This window comes from Alexandromys fortis, unplaced genomic scaffold (assembly GCF_014885135.2).
Source record: "Alexandromys fortis isolate MF-2015 unplaced genomic scaffold, M_Fortis_MF-2015_v1.1 scaffold_92, whole genome shotgun sequence".
NCBI lineage: Eukaryota > Metazoa > Chordata > Mammalia > Rodentia > Cricetidae > Alexandromys > Alexandromys fortis.
In genome coordinates this window covers 6,254,301-6,275,598 of record NW_026067972.1, presented here as the reverse complement: position 1 = coordinate 6,275,598, position 21,298 = coordinate 6,254,301, and the positions used below count along the sequence as shown (strand labels likewise).

The 21,298-nt window shown below is 48.6% G+C and overlaps 1 protein-coding gene across 4 annotated transcripts in view; it reads left to right on the top strand.

The window, feature by feature from the left end:
* Positions 1-733: 733 nt before the first annotated feature.
* Rusc2 (RUN and SH3 domain containing 2) overlaps positions 734-21,298 on the top strand; it is a 47,358-nt gene continuing 26,793 nt past the window's right edge. The window contains exon 1 of one of the 4 annotated variants that reach the window (XM_050155955.1): positions 734-1,114. The gene's annotated coding sequence lies outside the window, so the exon portion shown is untranslated. Of the gene's footprint in view, positions 1,115-20,192; positions 20,345-21,298 lie in introns of those variants that run through there. The other 3 variants (XM_050155951.1, XM_050155953.1, XM_050155954.1) reach the window with 3 other exon arrangements.

Below are 21,298 nucleotides of genomic sequence, written 5' to 3'. Positions count from 1 at the left end.
GCTTCTCACCCCTCAGTATCCTTGTTTTGACCCTTTGTCTTTTCTATGCCGAGTCCCTCTACAACTGCTTTTGCTGGTGTTTGCTTGCTTGGGGGGAGAGGATCTTACTATGTATGTAGCCTTGTCTGTCCTGGAACACACTATATAAACTAGGCTTAGCTCACACTCACAGAGACCTGCCTGCCCCGTGGGATTAAAAGCATGTGGCATCAAGCCCGACAAACCATTCACACCATTCGTTAAACTCGGTCTCCAGCATTTCTGTGACTGTGAGGCTAGGATACATTAACACACTGTGACTTTTATCTGCTGTCTTGGCTGCCCTACAAAGGTGGAGCTTCTAAAGGACAGGGTCTCAGGCTCTCGCCATTTCTAGAATGGCTGTCGCTTTACTGGGCTTCCAGTTAACTACCTACAGAACAACCGCCTGCTCGGCCGGCCCGGAGCAGCAGGGAGGCACCGGAGTCCTTCCCCAGCCCAGCCCGCGCTGCCCTCAAGGAGCCTGGGTACCAAGTTTCATCAGGACTTCTTACCCCTGACTGTGCACCGGGTATTTTTTGAAAACCCCGAAGCCAGAGTGCCCGCCCCGTCCACACCACACCCCAGTGGCCGAGTGCACTGGTCTCAAGGGAGGCCAGGCTCTGGCGTTTTGTCCTTGCTCTGTTTTTCACATTTCTTCACTGCTGCTCTCCCGGAATCCAGTGAGGCTCTCGCTGCCGAGACCGAGGCCGGAGGCCACACGCACCTGCCCGCGAGGCCCCGCAGTCTGCGCTCCCTGTCCCACCCCACCCCGGCTCGAGCGCAGGGCGGCGCCGCAACCCGGCTGCTGGCTCCGGGCGAGGCTGTGCGCGTGACTCGCGCCGGGCGCAGCGCCGCAGCCGGGGAGGTGGGCGCGCCCGCGGGCTTGGCGGGCCAAACCAACGCGCTCCGCGGAGGGGCCGCACCGGGCTGCCCAGAGCGGACCATCGGCGCCACGCCTGCAGGGGGCGCCGGGCGTTACCAACGCCGAGCCGAGGGGAGCGGAGGGGAGCGCCGGCGTGGGCTGCCACGCGACCCCTGGAGGCGCCGGGAGGCGCGAGACGCCGCCGCCCGCGCGGAAGGACGTGGCTGACAGGTGAGCAGCGGGCTAGGCGCGCCTCTCCCCGGGCTAGCGGGACCCTGGACTCCCACTGTCCCCGCGTTGCGAGGGGTCCTTCGGGACGGGGCCTCGGCCTGCCCACCCACCCTGCCCACAGCCGGGCGCTCGGCCTGCCCGCCCTGCCCTCGCGCCTCCCGTCCGCATCCTCTGGTCCCTGGCTCTGCTGCAGACCCTGCTGTTCCGAGGTCCAAGGAACCCTCAAAAACCCAGCATCAGCCAGCCCATTGGGCACCACCCCGAGTCCACCCCCAACCGTCTCCTCAAACTGTCCCCCCTTTCCCCGAGACGCCCGGACTGGCTCGTGCCAGTCATCGCTGAACCCACATCTGTGTCCTCCCGGTGGGAGCACAGCTGCCGTCGTCTCCGGCAGTGACCGCAGCGGGTCCTCTGCGCCATCCGTCCGTTTGCCTCCTGGTTCCCAAGTTGGTCCTTGCCCAGCGCCAGCTTCGGTCCTCCCTCATTCTCGCCCAGTTTTCCCTGGGAGAAACCTTTAGTTTGCTGCTGCCCTGTTACTGCGCTCACCTGCCATGAAGGACAAGGTGATTCAGTTGTCATAGACTAGCAGTGGCTTGCCAAGGTGGCTCTGCATACTCTGAGAGGACCACACACTGCTCATCTTTGTTACTCCAGCCCCCAGCACAGTGCCTGGCACATAGTAGCACGGGTGAAATACCTACTGGGGAGATGAATGAACACATGAGCCCGATGCAGGGACTGCGGGACAGGAAAGGTGTGTCTTGTTACATAAAGAAGAAAGGGGGTGTCATTTGGGGGGGTTAGTTCAGCCTTTCATTCTAGGAAGTGCAGAATTTATCACCTTCCCATCCGTTCTTCCAGTTTCATTTGCATTAGGACTTCTATGTATCTGCTGTTTATGTGGTTTTGTTTTTGTTTTTGTTTTAAAGGCAGTCATAGAGCTGCAGAGGTTCTTATTGGTTGGTGCCTTAGAGGCTACCCAGATAATCTTGAAAGAGCTTTGCCAGGGTTACAGTTCCTCTTCCTTGGAGACTAGCTGCTTCCCCTGGGGAAGAACTCTAGAGCCAGCCCCAGCCGCTAAACCTGACTCTAACTAGCGAGCAGGTGCTGCAGGCAGGTTGAAAAAGAGAGGGACCTTGGTCAGGTTCACGGTTGGCCCAGGCTTTCAGGAAAGCAGACAGTGTTGCCGGGTGCTGAAACAGTGCTGGAAAACGGTAGCCGTTTACAAGCTAAGAAGGGCCTGATAGCATTCATAGTTCCAACCCGGGCTCAAGCAAGGCTGAGGGGGCTAGGGGTGTAACTCACTGGCAGAGCACTTGCCTGGCATCAAGCCAATGGCTTCAATCTCCAGAAACAAACAAACGAACAAATCATAAATAAATAGCACAGGAGTTCCCTCAGCGGCTCTGTAGAATGTCAGCGGTAGTGTGTGCCTTCATGGGAAGACGCCGCTTAGCTATCCCTAGTGCCCCTCCTGCTGCCTGGCTCTGGGCATTTGCATGGTTGTTTATTTCTTCTTTCTGCTGGTTTTTATATTGAAGTCAAAGGACACTTTTTGTTGTTTGTTTTTGGGTTTTTTTTTGTTTTGTTTTGTTTTGCTTTTATAGCCCTGGCACGCCTTGAACTCAAAGACATCCAACTGCCTCTGCCTCCTGAGGTATGGAATTAAAGGCATGGGCCCCACATGCAACTTGACCATCACTTTCAGAAGTCAAGCCTGCCTTAACTTTCTTTTTTGAAATCGGTAGGTTTCCCAGCATGGGCTCCTTGCAGACCTCAGTAACCCCAGATCAGAACAGCCTGGATTTTTTATTTTCTCCTCAATCCCCAGACTTCAGATCACTACCAGATAAGATAGTAGCCCAGTGAAATTTGAATTTCCAATAAACGACAGAGCCCTATAATTTTACTTGCTAAGTCTGGCTACCGTAGTTCACGGGGAGGCTTATGTGTTCTGTTTTCCTCTCAGGGCAGGCTTGCAAATTTAGGACAGTAGCTCACCCTTTTCTTCCTGTCTTCCTGTTACTCAGCGCAATGACTGTGCATCTGCTAAAAGTCACTTGACCAAAGAGGTCACGCGTGCGTGCTTGGGTGAGGCCAGGCTCTGTGAAGTGCTCAGATAACGCGGTGTTCAGGTTACCGTGAAGGTTCCCACTCCCGGGTGGTCTGTAATCTTGTTCTTTCTATCCAGTGAGTCTGATTTGCATGGGAGCATCTTTTGGGAGGACAGGTGCTAACACTGGGCTAAGACAGCTGGCCCTGGGCACTGGGGTAGAAGGGTGGGCGTGGGATTCTTACCACAGCAGCAAAGCGTTAGCCAATAGATAACACATCGCCACTGTATCAGATTTATGCTGCTTTTCCTTGTGATAAAAAAAATTTTGTGCATTTTGTTGTACAGCCATCTCCATCCCTTATTAGAATGTTCATCTTTTAAAATTATTGGTTTATTTATTTTTATGTGTATGGGTGTTTGGCCTACATGTATGTCTGTGTACCACATGCATACAGAGGGCCCGTGGAGGCCAGAAGAAGGTGTCTAATCCCCTGAGACTTGGATTACAGAGCATGGAGAGCCGGCATATGGGTGCTGGGAATCAAACCCAGGCCCTCTGGAAGAGCAGCCGGTGCTCCTAACCACTGAGCCATCTCCCTAACTCCTTTATCTTCTAAACTGAGACTCTGTACCAGTAAGACTAACGCCCCGCTTCCCCGACCTGTGATCTCCTGGAGTCAGCATCACAAGGCTGCCTCTGAATTTGGCTGCTGTAGACACCACGTAAATGGACTCGTGGTGATTTGAATTAAGTTTCTTTTACCTAACATTTTCAAGTTTGATCCATGTTGCAGCTTATATCAAAGTTCCTCTCATATTTAAGGCTGACTATGCTCGGTGTGTATGTGTGTGTGTACACACGCGTGCACGCCTGCACACTTTTCTGTGTGCACTGGAGAGAGTGCGTGCCACATTCCATGGGTTGCTTTCATCCTTCGCTGTTACGAATAACGCTGGGATAAAACATGAGTGTGCAGACATGTTTGAGTTTCTTCTTTCAATTTTTTTGTGATCTATACCAAGAAGTTAGATGCTGGGTTGTGATAGTTTTATGGGATATATTTTTTATAAGAACCAGCATAGTTTCTCATAAATATTGTGCTATTTCTGACTCCCACCAGTGCATATCGAGTCCTGTGTTTCCATATCCTTGCCAACTCGTGCGATTCTATAGGTTTTAAGTGACGGTCCTCATGCGTATAAAGAAATGTCATTGTAGGTTTGTTTGTCTCGCTGTTCGGTTTTACAATGCCAGGGATCACGTCCAAAGCCATTGCTACAGCACAAGCCCTGTTTTCAGAATGGAGACAAGGTCTGTTCGGGATTGGCCTTGAACTCAGCTTGTAGCCCAAGCAGGCCTTGATCTCAGGCAGCTGTGTGTTGTTTTATTATAGCGTTTCCAGACATCTCCCACTGTAAATTGTCTCCCTCCTCCCTCCCTGTGGTTTGGGCTGCACTCCACTGATGAGAAGATGTGAACATGGTTTGTGTGTTTACTGGCCATGCTCAGCTCCTCTTTGGAGAAATGTCTACTCACGTCCTACCTGGCTTTGTACTGGGTTGGCTTCTGTTGCCACGTTATATGTTCTTTACACACATGAGCCCTAGCCTGCTGTCAGATAATTTTCTCAATTCCGTGAGTTGCCGTTTTTCTCTTAATAATTTCTTTGTTTGTTTTATTTAATTAGGGCCTCACTATTTAACCCAGACTGGCTTTGAACTCATTGTACAGATCTTTTATTTCTTTGACTAAGTTTTTTCATAAGTGTTTTTTTTCTTTTTGATGTTATTATATATGGAATCAGTTTCTTGATTTCCATTTTGGTTTATTCATGGTTAGTGTGTAGAAACACAGCTGATTTTTTATGTGTTATTGTGTGTCCTGCAATAAAAATTTGTACTAATACTTTTTGTGGAATTTTTAGGGTTTCCTGATTGTGGGATCATTTCATTTGGGGATAAAGATAGTTTTACTTACAATTTTTTTCAATTTGGATGCCATCTACTTCTTTACTTATTGGCCTCCCTTCTCAGGTGAGGCCCCCTGGTATCTGTTGAACAGAGCTGGCAAAGTAAAATGTCTTTACTCCTAACACTCAGTCCTCGTGGATTTGATAATCTGGTGTCTGAGTTCTCAGTTGACACCTAGAAGAAAACTGGTCCATTAATCAACGACTGAAAATTGTGGGCCTGGAGAGGTGGCCCAGCAATTAAGAGCACTTGTTGCCTTTTCAGAGAACCAGAGTTCAGTTCCCAGGACCTGTCAGACAGCTCACAAGTGATGTGGGGTTAGTGAAGATCTTTTCCCATTCAGTAGGCTGTCGTTTTGTCTTGTTGACCATGTCCTTTGCTGTTGAAATAGGAGCGTCGGGGCTGCGTCCCCAAACACCCCGGCCGCTTGCTAGCTTATGCCCGAAATAACAACACACAAACTGTATTCATTTAAGAACTGCTTGGCCCATGAACTCTAGCCCTTACAGGCTAATTCTTGCACCTGGACTAGCCCATTTCTAATCATCTGTGTAAGCACTCCAAGGTGCGCTTACCGGGAAGATTCTAGCCTACATCCATCCGGGGTTGGAGGAGCTTCATTGCGTGCATCTGCCTGGGAGAGCTGAGCATGGCGTCTCTGCTCCAGAGAGCAGAGTCTGACCTCACTTCCTCTTCCGCCCAGCATCCTATTCTGTTTCCTCCTCCCATCTATCTTTTAACCTTTCAGGGCCAAGGAGTTCCTTTATTGCTTAACCAATGAAATCAACAGATTGATATATGACACTCCCACATCACTTTGCTTTCCAGAAGCTTTTCAGTTTCAGGAGGTCCCATCTATTAGTTGTTTCTCTCAGTGTCTATGCTGTTGGGGTTATATTTATAGGAAGTGTTTCCCTGTGCCCAATGTGCTCACGTGTACTTCCCACTTTCTCTTCTATAAGGTTCAGTGTGGCTGGCTTTATGTTGAGGTCTTTGATAAATTTGGACTTGAGTTTTGTGCATGGTGATAGATATGGGTCAATTTTCATTCTTCTACATGTTGATATTCAGTTATGCCAGCACCATTTGTTGAATATACTTTTTTTCCATTTGATATTTTTTGCTTCCTTGTCAAAAATCAGGTGTTCAAAGATGTGTGGATTGATATCCGGGTCTTCTATTCAGTTCCATTGGTCCTCCTGTCTGTTCTTATGCCAATACCAGGCTGTTTTCAGTACTGTAGCTCTGTAGTGGAGTTTGAAGTCAGGGACTGTGAAGACTCCAGAAGTTCTTTCATTGTACAGGGTTGTTTTGACTATCCTAGGTTTTTGGCTTTTCCATATGAAGTTGAGTACCATTCTTTCAAGGTCTGTGAAGAATTTTGCTGGGATTTTGATGGGCATTGTATTGAATCTGTAGATTGCTTTTGGTAAGATTGCCATTTTTACTATGTTAATTCTACCTACCCTAGAGCATGGGAGGTCTTTCCACTTTCTGGTGTCTTCTTCAATTTCTTTCTTCAAAGATCTAAAGTTCTTGCCATACAAGTCTTCCACTTGTTTGGTTAGAGTTACTCCGAGATATTTCATGCTGTTTGTGGCTTTTGTGAAGGGTGATGTTTCTCTGATTTCTTTCTCAGCCCTTTTATCATCTGTGTACAGGAGGGCTACTGATTGTTTTGAGTTAATCTTTTATCCTGCTACCTTACTGAAGGTGTTTGAGATGTAGAAGTTCCTTGGTAGAATTTTTGGAGTCGCTTACGTAAGCTATCATATCATCAGCAAATAGTGAGAGTTTGACTTCTTCATTTCCTTGATCTCCTTTTGTTGTCTTATTGCTCTAACTAGGACCTAAAGAACTTGTTTATTTACTTTGACTGATGTTTTTGACTGGCTTACCTACATGTACATATGCAGGCCTGGTGCCTTGGGAGGCCAAAAGAGGGCATCAGACCCCTGGAACTATCACTACAAACAGTTATCAGTTGCCATGTTGGTTCTGGGAACCAAACCTCACTCCTCCATAAGAGCAGCAAGTGCTCTTAACCAGTGAGCCATCTCTCCGAGGACCCTGTTGGGTTTGTTTGTTTGTTTGTTTGTTTGTAATTTGATCTTTAAAACTGAAAACTTCTCTTTTTTGGAATTCTTGGTTTAATAAAGTCTCTCATCTTCAAGAATGTAAGACAAGAATGTAAGCTGTGTGGTTCATCTTCTTATGTAAGGTCCTGTGGACAAGAACCATGGGTTGATAACTGATCTTCAGTTGTGTGTCTGGCTCCCTCTGATAGCTCCAAACTCAGGAACGCAGAGATGGCCCTGGTTAGACTCAGTGCGTCATTAAATAAAACAAATGGCATGAATGTGAGAAAGATGGATAGGGAGGATGGGGTGGAGACTCTAGACAGGTGGGAGGGAGGGGAGAGAGGGTGGAGGTGAGAATGACCACATGCATTCCGTGCAGTGATTAATCAGAGTAAGGCCCGTCTCACTCTCTGCTAGAGTAGAACCACCTAAGGCTCCAAAGACTAAGCTTATTTGCTATATAACTAAACCGGAAATCTGTATTTGATCTGTTTATATGTTTTTATGCTTTTGTGTTTTCTTTCATTTCCTGTACAGTTCTTTTTAAAAAGGAAAAGCAGCTTCACATTTCGTGTACTTAAGCCAAAATGGAAAGTTGTTTTTATCCATGTGCAGGTAAGAGGAGAGTTCTCAAAGCGGCTCAGCTGGAATTCGGAGCATATATGAAAGTCCCCGAGGCAGGAACATGATTGGTATTTTAGAAAAACCGATAGCATCGATACAGCTGAAAGTGTCCCTCGTGTTTGCTAACCTGGAGTTCACTGATGGTCCAGACAGTATCAGAGCAGTAACAGGACAATGGAAGGCTGGTGGTAGCAAGTGTTTCCAGCACTTAGGAGGCTGAGGCAGGAGGGTCATGAGTTCAGGCCCAGCCTGGACTATGGAGTACTTTTGAGACCAGTCTTGGCTCTAGGACCAGATTCTGTCTCAAAGAAGTGGGGAGGGGAGAGCAAGGGTTGACTGGAAAAATAGATAAAGACATCGTGGGTAACCAGCGGTGCCAGCTGCATAGAGAAATGGGACAGCGCTCTGATGATTTGGGGTTGGGGGTCCCCTTTAATGGAAAAGTTAGCTTGGTTATTAGGTCGAGCGGCCCTGCGTGGTTTCTCATGCGCAGCAGCAGTCCCCAGCCAGCGCTGCTGCACCTGCCCTGCTCCAGTGACCTCTACTATTCTGTTTTGCTTTGCTGTATTTCTAGCAGGGCCTTGCTGTGGAACCCTGGCTGGCCTCAGTGTGTTCTGTAAACTGATGAACATCCTGCCTCTGCTCACCAGCTTGTGTCACAGCACCCGAGACCCCCTTGCTCTCTTCTCTGGGTTATTTCCCATCCCTTGGTTGTTTGGAGCGTTCACCAGTAGACTCCAGGTCATGTCCACCACGCCAAGCCAGAACTGCTGATTCAGGTCTCTTCACTGTTTTGCTAGCTGTGTCCACACCTGTAAACACTACTTTTATTTGTTCGTTATGTAGCCCAGGTCAGACTCATCTTTCTGCTTCCCCCTTCTCGGTGCTGAGGTTACAGGCTCAGACCACCATGCCAGGTTTATAGCCTCAGTTTGACACATGCGTGTGTGTGTGTGTGTGTGTGTGTGTGTGTGTGTTATTGTTATTGTTGCTTTTCTTTTCAAGACAGGGTCTACTATGTAGCCCTGACTTCTCTGGGATTTACTTTGTAGACCAGGCTGGCCTTGAACCCAATGAGATCCGCCTGCCTCTGTCACTGAAGTACTGGGATAGGAAGCAAAAATAGCATTAATAACCTACCTTCTTTACCTTCTTCTTTGAGGGGAGCTGGTGGCGCACGCCTTTAATCCCAGCACTCAGGAGGCAGAGGCAGGGGGCTCTCTGTGAGTTTGAGGCCAGCCTGGTCTACAAAACGTGTTCCAGGACATCCAGGGCTACAGAAAGAAATCCTGTCTTGAGAAAATAATAATCTACTTTCTTCATAAGCTCCAATTAAATAAGTATCTTGAGACTTGGCCTGTGAATCGTTATTACTGTGGACCTTGTGTAACTTTTAGTACTTTTTATTTGCTCAATTTTTTATATATTTTCCTGATTCTCCCCGAAGTTCTTTGACAGAACTCTGAAAATACCTTACATCTTGTTTTCTAACTGGCCAAGCACACTTCTTCCTTCTCTGCCTGGACTCTTGCTGTCAGCCTTCATCTAAGTTCCCTCCAGGCCTCAACTTAAACATCTCTGCTGCAGGGCTTCCCGCCTGCTCATTTCTGACCAGGTCTCTTGCTTGTTCCTTTCTCGTCAGCCTTCCTCTGCAAGAATTGTTGAGGGTCGAGGGAGTCCCTAAGTAGTCTCTCTCTCTCTTTCTCTCTCTTCCCTCCTTTCTACCCTTTGTTTCCCTCCCTCCCTTCCTCTCTTTCCTCCCCCTTCCCTTCCTTCCTTTCTGTTTTGTTGTTTTTAAGATAGGGTCCTCTATCCTCTATGTTGTCCTGACTGACCCAGAATTTAAACCAGGCGGACGTAGGCCACCTTTTTGGGGTGACTTCTGCCGGGCTCCTAGCGTACATTCCAGGGTAGGAGCATGAGGATTAGAATTATTAGGCAAAGGGAACAGAGATATAGGAGAAATAGGAGACAGAAACCTGGGGTAGTACCGGGAGGGTGGTCTAGTGAATACTGAAATCTCCTCTGTTTAATTTCCGTTAGCTTAAATACCCTGACCCCAAAAGATAAAAGTAAGATTTTTTTTTTTTATATTTTATGGTTTTTTTATTTAACTTTATTTTTTATGTGCATTGGTACAAAGGTGTTAGATCCCCTGCAACTGGATCTTCAGACAGTTGTGAGCTGCCATGTGGGTGCTGGGAATTGAACCCGGGTCCTCTGGAAGAGCAGTCAGTACTCTTAACCACTGAGCCATCTCTCCAGCCCTAAAAGTAAGATTTAAAAAAAAAAAAGCTGCATTCATATGATAGGAGTGAGCAGGTCAGTTGAAGGATTATGGACTTCATTTTTACTTTAATATTCTGTTGCCAGACCAAGACAAGTAATGCTTATACCGTAGACCAAAACATTCTGTAAGCACATTACTCCCTGGGTGGAATCCATAGATATCTCCCTAAGGGAGTAGGAGCCTAGTTGGATCCTTAGACTTTTGTTTGAGTAGGAACAGATCTACTTCTTAATTCCTGAAATACCAGGTCTGGCTTTTAGCCACACCTGTTGGCAATAACCTGGAGAGAACCGAACTCTCTGCTCTAAATCAAGGTGGGGTGGAGCCTTGACCTGAAAAACGAGGTCTGGTCCTGAACTGTTGACTATAACCTTGAAGGAACGGAAGTGAGTTCCAACTCTCTGACCCTAGGCGTTGTAGAATGGACTCTTTCTTACCAAAGGCCCTGTCTCCAGGCTGGCCTCAAACTCCCAGAGCTCCACCTGCCTCTGCCTTTTAAGTGTTAGGAGTAGAGCCACATGCCAACACTTTAAGCAAAAGCTTTCCAAAGCAGGACTGTGGGGATGATGGTCGTTGTGTGGTATTCTCCATACTAATATGGCTTTTTAAAAGGAGAAGCTTGCCAACCCCTGAGTTCATGTGGAAGACTCTCCCACCGTGTTCTGTTGACGGTAGGCTATTCAGGTAGTCATGTACCTAGCGATGTTTATTGGATGGGGAGCTCTTGATTTGTAGATAGCTTCAAATTCGCTGTTCCCTCTTTCTCTGCCTTCTCTTGGGATGTTCCCCATGACAGAGGAGCAAAGAAGAGAGCTGCGAAGAGAGGTTAAAGAACGGGATGCCACTGCCTGTGGAGCAGGAAACAGTGGCCGTGGTAATGACTTGCTTCCCCACTGTCAATTAGTCTCAGGAAGGCGGGAGCAGGGATTTGGAGTCCAGAAAGGAGATCCCTGGTGTGCATTCAGTGTAGCTGTTATTACCGAGACCTCAGGAAGTGCCAGTCGCTGTACTTGCCTTCTCTCCTCTCACTCGTCCGTCCCCCGCAAGAAAGGTGTTAATATCTCCATCAGAAAACGAGTCTGGGGGCTGGAAGGGTGGCTCAGTGGTTAAGAGCACTGGCTGCTCTTACAGAGGACCTGAGTCTCAGCACACACATGGTGGCTCACGGTCATTGTAACTCCAGGTCCAGGGGATCTGATGCCTGTTCTGGCCTCCAGTAGTACCTGATTGTTGATCCCTTCTAGCAACTGTGGAGCCAGCATTTTCAGGTTAAGCACAAACAGTTTCAGTGACTAGTACAGTATGTAATGATCTGTTCACACAGTATAAGCAGGCTTTAATTCAGAGAGTGTGAGTACTGGAGAGATGGTTCAGTGGTTAGGAGCACTGGCTGGTTAGCTGTTGGACAAAACAGAGAATTCGTGTGCATATAGCCGCACAGGTGTGTGTAGGTGCATACATTTGTGTGTGTTTGTGTGTGTGTGTGTGCGCGCGTGAGGCAGAACGGCCTTGAGGGCTTTTCTCATCAGGTGCTGTCCTCTTTGAGACAGGGTCTCTCTGGCCCAGAACTTGGCAGTTAGGCTAAGCTGTCTCTACTTCTCTGGCTGTAATTACAAATGCACACCAGGTTGGCTGGCTTTTCATGTGGATTTGGTCAAACTCAGATCCTTATGTTTGCCCAGCAAGCACGTTAGGGACTGAATTATCCAGCTCCAGAGCTGCCTGCTGTAGTAGTATCCTTTTAGAGGATTTGCTTGGGTTAGTTGTGAGTGCTTGGTTGTATATGTGTACGTATGTGCATGCCTGGTGTCTGTGGGAGCCAGATGAGGGCATCAAATAACACCCTGGAACTGGAGTTACAGATGGTTGTGAGCTGCTGTGTCTGTGCTAGGAACACACCCAGGTCCTCTATAAGAGCAGCCAGTGCGCTTACCCACTGAGCCATCTCTCCAGCCCACTTTAATCGTATTTGAGTGTGTTTGTTACTAAGAGTTGAGCCTAGAAACTTACACATGTCAGACAAGAACTCTGTCTGGATTCATCCCCGGTGATTTTTAGAATTTAACTGTTTACTTATGATTCAGCCTTCCCAAGGCCCAGTTGATAGTTTGTATATTCACGTTTTAGTAGGGACTGTGTTAGGGATAAAGCCGCGCCTTTCCCTTGTTAGGCAACCCTGCTGCCACTCCACCGCGCCCAGCCCAGCCGGGCTCATTCGCCTGGTCTGCCTGATGAGCTGGAAGCTTCGTGAAGACAGCCCTCGGGTCTGTTTGTCCACACAGTAGAGCACCTGGCACACTGACTGAGTTATCTGATTTGGGGGTAGGCGTGGCATTGGAGTCCTTAGGACCACAGGTATTCGCTGTGTGTCTGCCTGAGCAGGGAAGGAAACCCTGCCACGTAAGCTGTGGGGTTGGGTTGTTGAATTCCAAGATCCTGCTTCTTTTGGAGTGGGGACCAAAAGCCTGATGCCAGATGAACTTTGTTTTGGCAAAGGGGCTTGTCCTTGTGATGTTTGACCGTGAGTGGATTGTGCAGTGTTCTGTCCCCAAGTGAACCCAGTGGGGCTGTAGTTGGCAGAGGGAGCAAAGAGTCATGCTCCCCTGCCAGAACCTCCCTACCTCTAGATGTGGCCCCCAGTCTAGGGCATCCCAGCAGGACATGCCCAGCCCTTCCTTGAAATTCTAAGCAGCCTGAAGACTCTTCCAGATGGAGCTGGATTAGCTCCCAGTGCGGACAGCGGGTCTTATGTAACTTCATAGACTGCCCTCTTTATTTTCCCCTGCCCTTTTAAGGAAAAAAAAAATTTGTTCCTGGACTAGTACTGGACTTTTTGCCACACATCCTGCATTCTTTCCTTGCTACTCAGCAGCCCCCATGAATAGCTAATGGCAAAATTGAAGACTTGTGAGGTTAAAGGATGAGGTGGGAAGGGAGACGGAAATAGGAAGGAACGTCAGAACACGCTGTTCTGGGTTTCACACTGCGGCCCAGGCCCGGCAGTGAAGCAGCCCCTGGGTTACTGCTCTGCGTATCCCAGAAGCCAACCAGCGAACTTCTCGTTTCTCCTCCAGCACCCCACACCCTGGCAAAGGGAGCTGGAGTCAGACTGCATGAATTGTCCACTCTGTGATGGCTGCGGGCCCGTCTGGAGAAAGCCATCCCTCCAGTTTAGCTTAGTGAAGAGTCCGTTGCTGGATTTGTTCAGAGAGAGAGTTCTTACCCGGCATGTGGAAGTTCAGGACACAAGTTAAACATCTGCTGTTAGGTTAGGTAGCTACAAAGATGAAGAACACAGCTGCTGTCTGTAGCATACAACCAAAGAGGAAAGAAAAATGCACGAGATATTTAAAATAGTTCCTAGCCCTCAAGCCCAGGTGCATGCTCATGGTGTTATTTCTCCGATGAGGTTGAGCATCCGCTCTGTGTTCATCTGAATTATCATGCATCCAGGATTAACAAAACTCTACGAAAATATGAGGGCTACATGGAGTCACCCAGACAAATGAGCAGTTTCTAGGTAGTAGAGAAACCACAGGGCAGAGAGGCTAAAGAGATTGTGAAGAGTCAAGTAAACCTTTGAGAAGTTGGGCTACTTTAGAAATCTTTGAAGATTTTTAAGTGGCATAATTGTATAGTTGACAGGGTACAGCATGAGGTCTCTATGTATTTCCGTAATATAAAACGACCGCGTCAGAGTAATTGGCATAGCCTTCCTCTTAAACATTTATCCCTGTGTTAGAAATGCTCCAAACCATTCCTGCTAGTCGTTTTGAAATATGCAGTCAGTTATTCTGTTAAGAGTTTTTAGGCAAGGGAGTAATCTAATAGACTTCGTTTTAAAAGCTGACTCGGTCTCAAGTTAGACATTGTGAAGATTCAGTCAAATGATGATTTCAGGTTAGGCTTTAGTAGGAATAGGGATGGAGAAAGGGGGCGGGATCAGTAAGACTTGATTATAGATATGTGGTAGGACATCGAAAGTAGAGTGTGTGAGTGTGTGTGTGTGTGTGTGTGTGTGTAGCAGAAGCCCAAAATGTGTGACTCTGGTAAGATGGAAAGATGGAAGCTTTATTTCTCTACCACAGCAGCGGTAGTCCAGCCCTGGCTGGCCTAGCGTTCCATAGTCTCTGACCTTCCGGGCCTTCCAGTCTTTCGTTTCCTGATGCTGTAGAGACCAGTCCTCAGCAGCTCACAGGAGACACAGAGTTGGCAGACTAATCGCTCAGTTGACTCTAGCTGAGGGAGTAAAACTTAATTCTCTGGGGCCAGCAAAAAGAGAGGAAGCGTGCGCGCGCGCGCGCGCGCACACACACACACACACACACGCACGCACGCACGCACGCACGCACGCACCTCCAACAGATCAGGAACTTACCTGGGGTGCTGACCTTCAGCAAGCCCCTAGCAGGTCAGAGAAACTGGAGAGGAGATGCAGAGCAAGAGAACTGCTTGACAGACAGACACATGAGGACTTCTCTGAGCTCAGGACAAAGCTTAGCTCTTCATTTTATTGTTCTTTCTGTTGCTTGTTCTCCTCTGTTCTTTACTGCTCTGTTCTCCTCCCCATGCTCCCCTTCTGACTCACTTCATTTCCCCCACAGCTTATATACCCAGCAAACCTTTCAGGCGATATAAAAATGACAGTCTGGTTATGTTCTATTTTTCAAGTTAATGATTACAAGTAAGAAGCAATATGTTTCTCATTTCCCTTACATGATTAAACATTTTATGTATTACAGGTAAAAAACAAATTATCCCCAAGAATTTACATATATTCGTGTCCAAGCAGCTTGTTCCAGATTAGCAGAGTGTAAGTGAGCAAGGTGTTTGTCTCAGGCAGTTCTTTTGCTGGCAGGCTGCATTTTGCAGTTGCAGAGAAAGGATCAATCATTTCATTATTTATCTCAAAAGGTGATCTTATAAAAATCTTAAAAGAATCACTAATCTAAACTTTTATAGCCCGGCTGTGGTGGCGCACGCCTTTAATCCCAGCACTCGGGAGGCAGAGACAGGCGGATCTCTGAGTTCGAGGCCAGCCTGGTCTACAAGAGCTAGTTCCAGGACAGGAACCAAAAGCTACGGAGAAACCCTGTCTCAATAAATAAATAAATAAATAAATAAACAAATAAACAAACTCCCCCCTCCACCTCCCCTAAGGTAGGGAAGAGAGGAAGGTCACACCCCACTCATTCTACAGAGACTGCCCTAAAGCCTACACACTTCCTCTACAAGGTCACTCCTGCTGGGGAAGTACAAATACATTGTATCCAGCCAAATGACCGAAGCTGAAAAAGAGTAAGAATGAATATTTGATTGGCAGCTAACAGTTTGGGGTTTGGGAAGGTAGGGAACTGATCCAGACAGCCCAAAGTGTTTACAAAATAACAGAGGTGACTACAAGCCCTTGAAGAGACTTCTTTAGCCACTAGGCAAAGGTGAACATATTTACAGCTTGTTTTATTCTTGTGGGGAGTAAATAAATATTGGTTCAGATAAGCCACAAGGTTAAGTGTGACTATAACTGTATTGACTTGATGTCACTCACTACCATGGGAAGTTGCTGTGCCTGTGGTTTGTAATATCTTGTCATTTGCTAATAGCCATAGTATTAAAAAGGGCTAACCAACAGATCGTCGTTGTTTTAGAACAAAATCTAATCAAGCCTCAAATGAAGGCATTTACTCAGTGGTCCCCTCTGCCGAGGGCATTAGAGGATATTGAGTAAAGGCAGGGGGACTTGGGAGTGAGTCAGACCAGAGTTCCAAGCCCAGCACTGTTCTTCCCAGCTCTGTGATCTTGGATAAACTTAATCCCAGACCGCCTTGGTTTCCTCGGCTGCAGAGTAGGGCTAGAATATCTTCTCTGCATAGTTATTGTAAAGATCCGAAATGTGTTTATGACCAACACTAGCTCTGTGGGTAGCATAACAAGTAATGGGTAATCTTATAAGGATGAAGTTTTCAGCTGTTAGCCATTTGTTCCTTACCTGAGACCAGGCTGGCCTCGAACTCACAGAGATCCACCTGCCCCTGCCGCCCACGTGCTGGGATTAAAGGCGAGCACCGCCACTGGCTGACTTTTACATTTATAAAGAATTGTATATTTCGGTATTTCTGACAGGGAATTTCAGATGTTCTCACCACAGACAATGATCAAATATTTGAGGTGATGTTAGTGTTAAGAAAACTCCTCTCCGCTGGTGCATAGAAATCCAATCAGGCCGAATTAAACCAAATTAAAATGCCCATGTTTTATTAAATGCAGCACTCTCAGGTGGCCAAGAGCATGGCAGGGGAAACAGAAAACCAAGGAACACCTGCAAAACCTGGGACCACGTGTTCCTCCTTGGGTGCCCCATTTAAATACCCTGTGGAAGTGGTCCTGACCTTCCCCCAGGGAGGGGTCAGGACCTGGCATGCTGGGATTTGGAGTCCAGACCATATGCAACTCCCAGGGTAGGATGGATACCAGGGACATCACAGTTAATTCATTTGATTTACTTATTCCACATTGCATTCGTAAATCATAACAAAACTTTGAACCTTATAAGTATACAGCTATAAATGGTCAATTTAAAATAAAATAGTTTTTAAAGAAAAAAAAAACCCGGGAGTCCATTGCATCCCTATATTACCCTCAGAGCCAAGTCTGGTTCCTGGCCCTTTTCAGGTGGATTTGCTGGTCCTGAAGGCCCGTTCTCTAGAGGCAGGTGGGTGTCGCTAGAGCTGGCAGGAGAGGTTCAGATGTCTGCTTCTACTCTCAGGGAAGCCAGTAGCAGTTAACGTGTGTCAGAGAAGACTAGATTTCTCTTTTCCACCTCTGCGTTCTAGAGACCTGGCCAACCGAGGAGTTGCGGGACTAGAAAGAGTGAAGGCTCGTGCTGGCCTGGGTACAGTGCCGCCTTTGTCCCGCTGCACACTGGCGCTCAGTCCTCCCTTCCTGTCGCCTCCCGGGGCCTTTTAGACAGAGTCCAGGAGATCCTTCTGCTGACCGCATCATGTGGAGCTCAGCCTCCTCCCAGGGTCCTGGGTCAGCCAGTCACAGAGCAGGGGTGAGCGGCGGAGCCCCTGCTGCTCTGCCTTCGACCCTCTTTCTTACACATCAGTGGAAATCGTGGCCTTCCCGTGGAGTTGTTGCTCAGACCCACTCTCCAGCATGGCCACTGTGACCTAGAAGGGGGAGAGCTGGGAAGGGCCACGGTGCTCTGCCTGGCCACATGGACGACAGTTCTGAAATGCTCTGGTCCAAATGCTTTATTTCATAGCAGTTACATTTCCCGTTCCTGCTTCAGCAGCAGACGAGAACTATGAAGAGACCCTTTTGCAGGTAGCAGACCTGGAGCTTGTGAGGACAGGTAGCCTGCCCTTATGACCCAGCACGTCAGGGGATACACAAGAATGAAAGCAGTGTCCCTCTGCTCCGGCATCCTGCCATGGTCCCAGGGTGCCAGCTTCCAGAGGGAGCTGAGCTCAGAGACCTTTATCACTGGTGATCAAACCTGGTTGTCTCTGGGGCTGCATTGTTGTTCTGATGACCAGGTAGATAAGCCTTGAGTGACAGAAAAAGAATGCATTGACTGAGTTCACACCCAGGCTCCTGGTGCCACTCACGTGGCCCTGGCCATGAGTCAGCCTCAGCAGGGAGGTAAAGGAGTCCTTGCTGCTCTGGGCTCGCCTGGTGTTTTGCACTTCAGCATTCCTACCTGATGTGTGGGACATTTTTGTCATTCTCCAGCCGGCTGCGGTGAGGAATAGCCCCTCCTTAGGCCTGTCTCCATCTGTTTACATGAGCTGCCCAGCTGTCTGCTTCCCCCAGCACTGTCTGCCTGACCTCAGAGAAGGCTGGCAGGAGCTGACTTATAGGGAGGCAGGGAGGCGATGGGAACAGCCTCGGGGCTCCACTTTCTGTGGTCTGTATTTACACGGTTACTGGGCCCCACTCTGCAGGCTCTTGGGAAGAGGTGATGTGGGCTCTGGCTTCTGGCCAGACAGCTGGTTTCTGGGTGCCTCTAGCCTGCTGTGTCCTGTAGGGGTGCAGCTCTAAGAAATATGATGTTCCTGCTGGGAACGGCAGATGAGTTGAGGATGGTCTTGGCCTGTTCTCTGTCTCAGGTGTTCTACGATACTCTCCCAAGTATCTCTTTCTTTTTCTGTCAGCTCACAGTGCGCCAGTCTGTGACTTGTGACAAGGCCAAGCTTGGGAATGCTGGGTGGGAATCTTCCCTTGACTTTGCTCAGATCATTTCACACGACAGGTTGTAAGTGTATGTAGACACGTGTCCTGACCGGAGCAGCCATTAGCTCTTCTGGAAGCGGCCTACCCGACTGAGGAGAATGTTGTGGGCAGCAGCCTTCAAGCTGAGGTCCATGTGATCACAGAGATCTGGGACTAGACACCTGGACACCTGGCGTCTGCTTGTTCCACTCCCCTGTCTGTCAACACTGAACTCTTTTCCCCAGAGCTTGCTAGCTTCTGAACCCAGCTTAGCAACCTGGAGAAGCCTGGGCCACTCCTATGGCAGGAAGCTGCCCTACATTCGGACAGTAACCAGTAGAACTTGATACTGACGCCAGAGTGTAAAAATAAACACCTCGTACAGTTCTGTCTTAATCCATCGCCAGCAGGGTTGCTATTTTTAGCCTGTAGGCCAAACAGGCAGCTGTGATTGGGCATACACCAGCCTGGGCAGCCCTCTCCTGCCATCTTGGGATCAGGCTGTTCCTCCCCTTCACCTACTGGGAGCTGAGCTGGGGCCCCAGGAGAAGGACCTTCAGTCTGGGAACATGTCTTACAGCAGGTAACACTAGCGATAGTGTGGTTGGTGTCTTTGCTCTGGTAGGTAGATTGAGACTCTAGAAGGCTACTAGTGTAGATCTGATGGACACGGATTTCCAGGCCCAGTTCAAGGAGGCAGGGAACGACATGACCGGCCTTCCATTCCCTTTGACTCTGTTTGTGTTTTGACAGTGTCTCCCTCAGTCTAGGTGGGCCTCAACCTTGCTCTGTGGCCGAGGATGGCTGCCTCTCTGTGATGCTGGGTTTACAGCGGTGCATCAGCAGCCCGCTTAGTTCTCTGACTAGTAGATAATTTTCCCACAAATACCTCAGACATAAGGCTTTAGATTTCTCTGGAAACTGGGTGAGGAGAAAAGAAACAAGAACACTGGTCATCTGCCAGAGACAGAGTAATAATAGTGACATTGCTGAGCACTGATGTCAGGTACGACAGACTCTGTAACTCTCTGAGGGAATGTCACAGCAGTTTACAGCCCAGAGTTTCCCAGAGTTCCATAGCGGGCAGGCTGTGTTTCAGATTGGAACTGATCTTAGCACCAAATCCTTGCTCTGTGAATTACAGACCCTAACCTCTTGAATCCTTAGGACAAAGCCAGATGCCACACACCTGCATGTTAAATTGTTTGTTTAAGTGAGCAAGACAAAACTTACGCTAACCTTGGTCTTCTAACTAAAGCAAACACCATTACTGGTGCATAGAAAGTCTTTGCTGCCCCTACAAAGTCCCAGTGCTCTGCCCGAGCGTGGAGAGCTAGCCATCTAAATGCTACTGGCAAATAAGGCACCTCCAGGGCGGGCTTCCACTGCCGAGAGCCTGGCCAGATGAGCCTGGTTCCCTAGAGAAGCCTGTGACAGCAATCACGCTGAGGCAGGGGCGCACTTGGAGGTTTCCTTGAAAAGCTTCCCTCTGCGCTCTCTCACCTCCCCCACCCCCACCCCGGCCCCACAACTGGTTTGTGTAATTCAATCTAGATTCTTCTCATAGCCACTTCTCTTGCATATGTGCCCTTTTATTTACAGCTCTGGACAAACCGATTGGCCAGCAGTCTGGCAGCCTGCACGCTTCAGTCCACTGTCTGGGAGGAGGGGGAGCAGGGAACACTGGGGCTGTGCTGCCCAGATCCCAGGAGCCAGAAGGCACTGCCAAAGGATAAGCAAGGTGTTGCCCACACTGGACAGTTGAAGCGGTGGAGGGGCCTTGTTTGATCCAGCTGCCTTACTCCCACAAATCAGTGCTTTAAACTGCCTCTCAGCAAAGCAGGCCACTCCGGCCTCAGCACCCTATTCCTGTCTCTAGTCTTGGTGGTTTCTTGCTCTCACTTCACCTGCATCAGACATTGGGAGACTGTCCTGCGGCCTCGTTGACACCTGCCTTCTCCACCCCTTCTTCTGAAGAGCTGTTTGCCAAGGTAGGACCTGAATCTTGCCAAGTTCCCCGAGGTCCTTCTCTCCCTCTAACCTGGCATACCCGCAGAAGGAATAGGGTTTGCAGCGGGCTCTCGATCTCTGGAGATGTAACTGACATTACAAGCCAGCCTCTGAGCGTGAGGGGTGTGCCCTTACAGTCTGGAATGAAGAGGGTGGGAAGGAGGCTAGCCGTTAACATCCTGCATAGGACCTTTGGGTTCGGTTTACTTTATGATTATACCTGAAAGGAACCTGAAAGGGGTCTCCAGATGACCAGTTGCTAGAAGCTGAGCTAGGGAAGGGTGATGGCCTGATGGGAAAGCAATGCACCCAGGCTAGACCAGTGGGAAAGGCTGTCTTCCTAGGTGTAATCCCTTCCCTGCAAAAAGAGACCCTGGAGCCAAGCTCAATTTACTATCAGGTTTTTGTGAAATAAAGAAGAGCAATTCTAGCTGGTGGTGGTGGTGCATACCTTTAATCCCTGCACTCAGGGAGGAAGAGGCAAGCGAATCTCTGTGAGGTCGAGGCCAGCCTGGTCTACAGAGTGAATTCCAGAACAGCCAGAGATACAGAGAAATTCTGTTTTGAGAAACAACAAAAAAGAGCAGTTCTTGGTCAGCACTGGCGGCGTCTTGCTCTTTGCCTGGTGTAATTGCCCAGCACTGCAGTCTCCAGTTGTTGCACTGGGGCCTCGGGAGCTCAGCCACGGCCGAGACTAAGAGGCTGGGAACCGGCATGAGTTCTGTCACGGGTTCTTTCCAGTAGCGATATTTTAAAGGTGCTGCACATTGTGGTTCATAAGGAAGTACAGACTCGGAGAAAAGACGATGCAGCCACAGCAGGTCTGCGGTTCTGCTGCAGCACCAGGCCTTTGGCAGAGGGCTTGCCTTTGATTGTTAGAGGCAGCACACGTGAGGAGCCCAAAGCAGAACAACGTCTGTGCTTCGAAAGAGGAC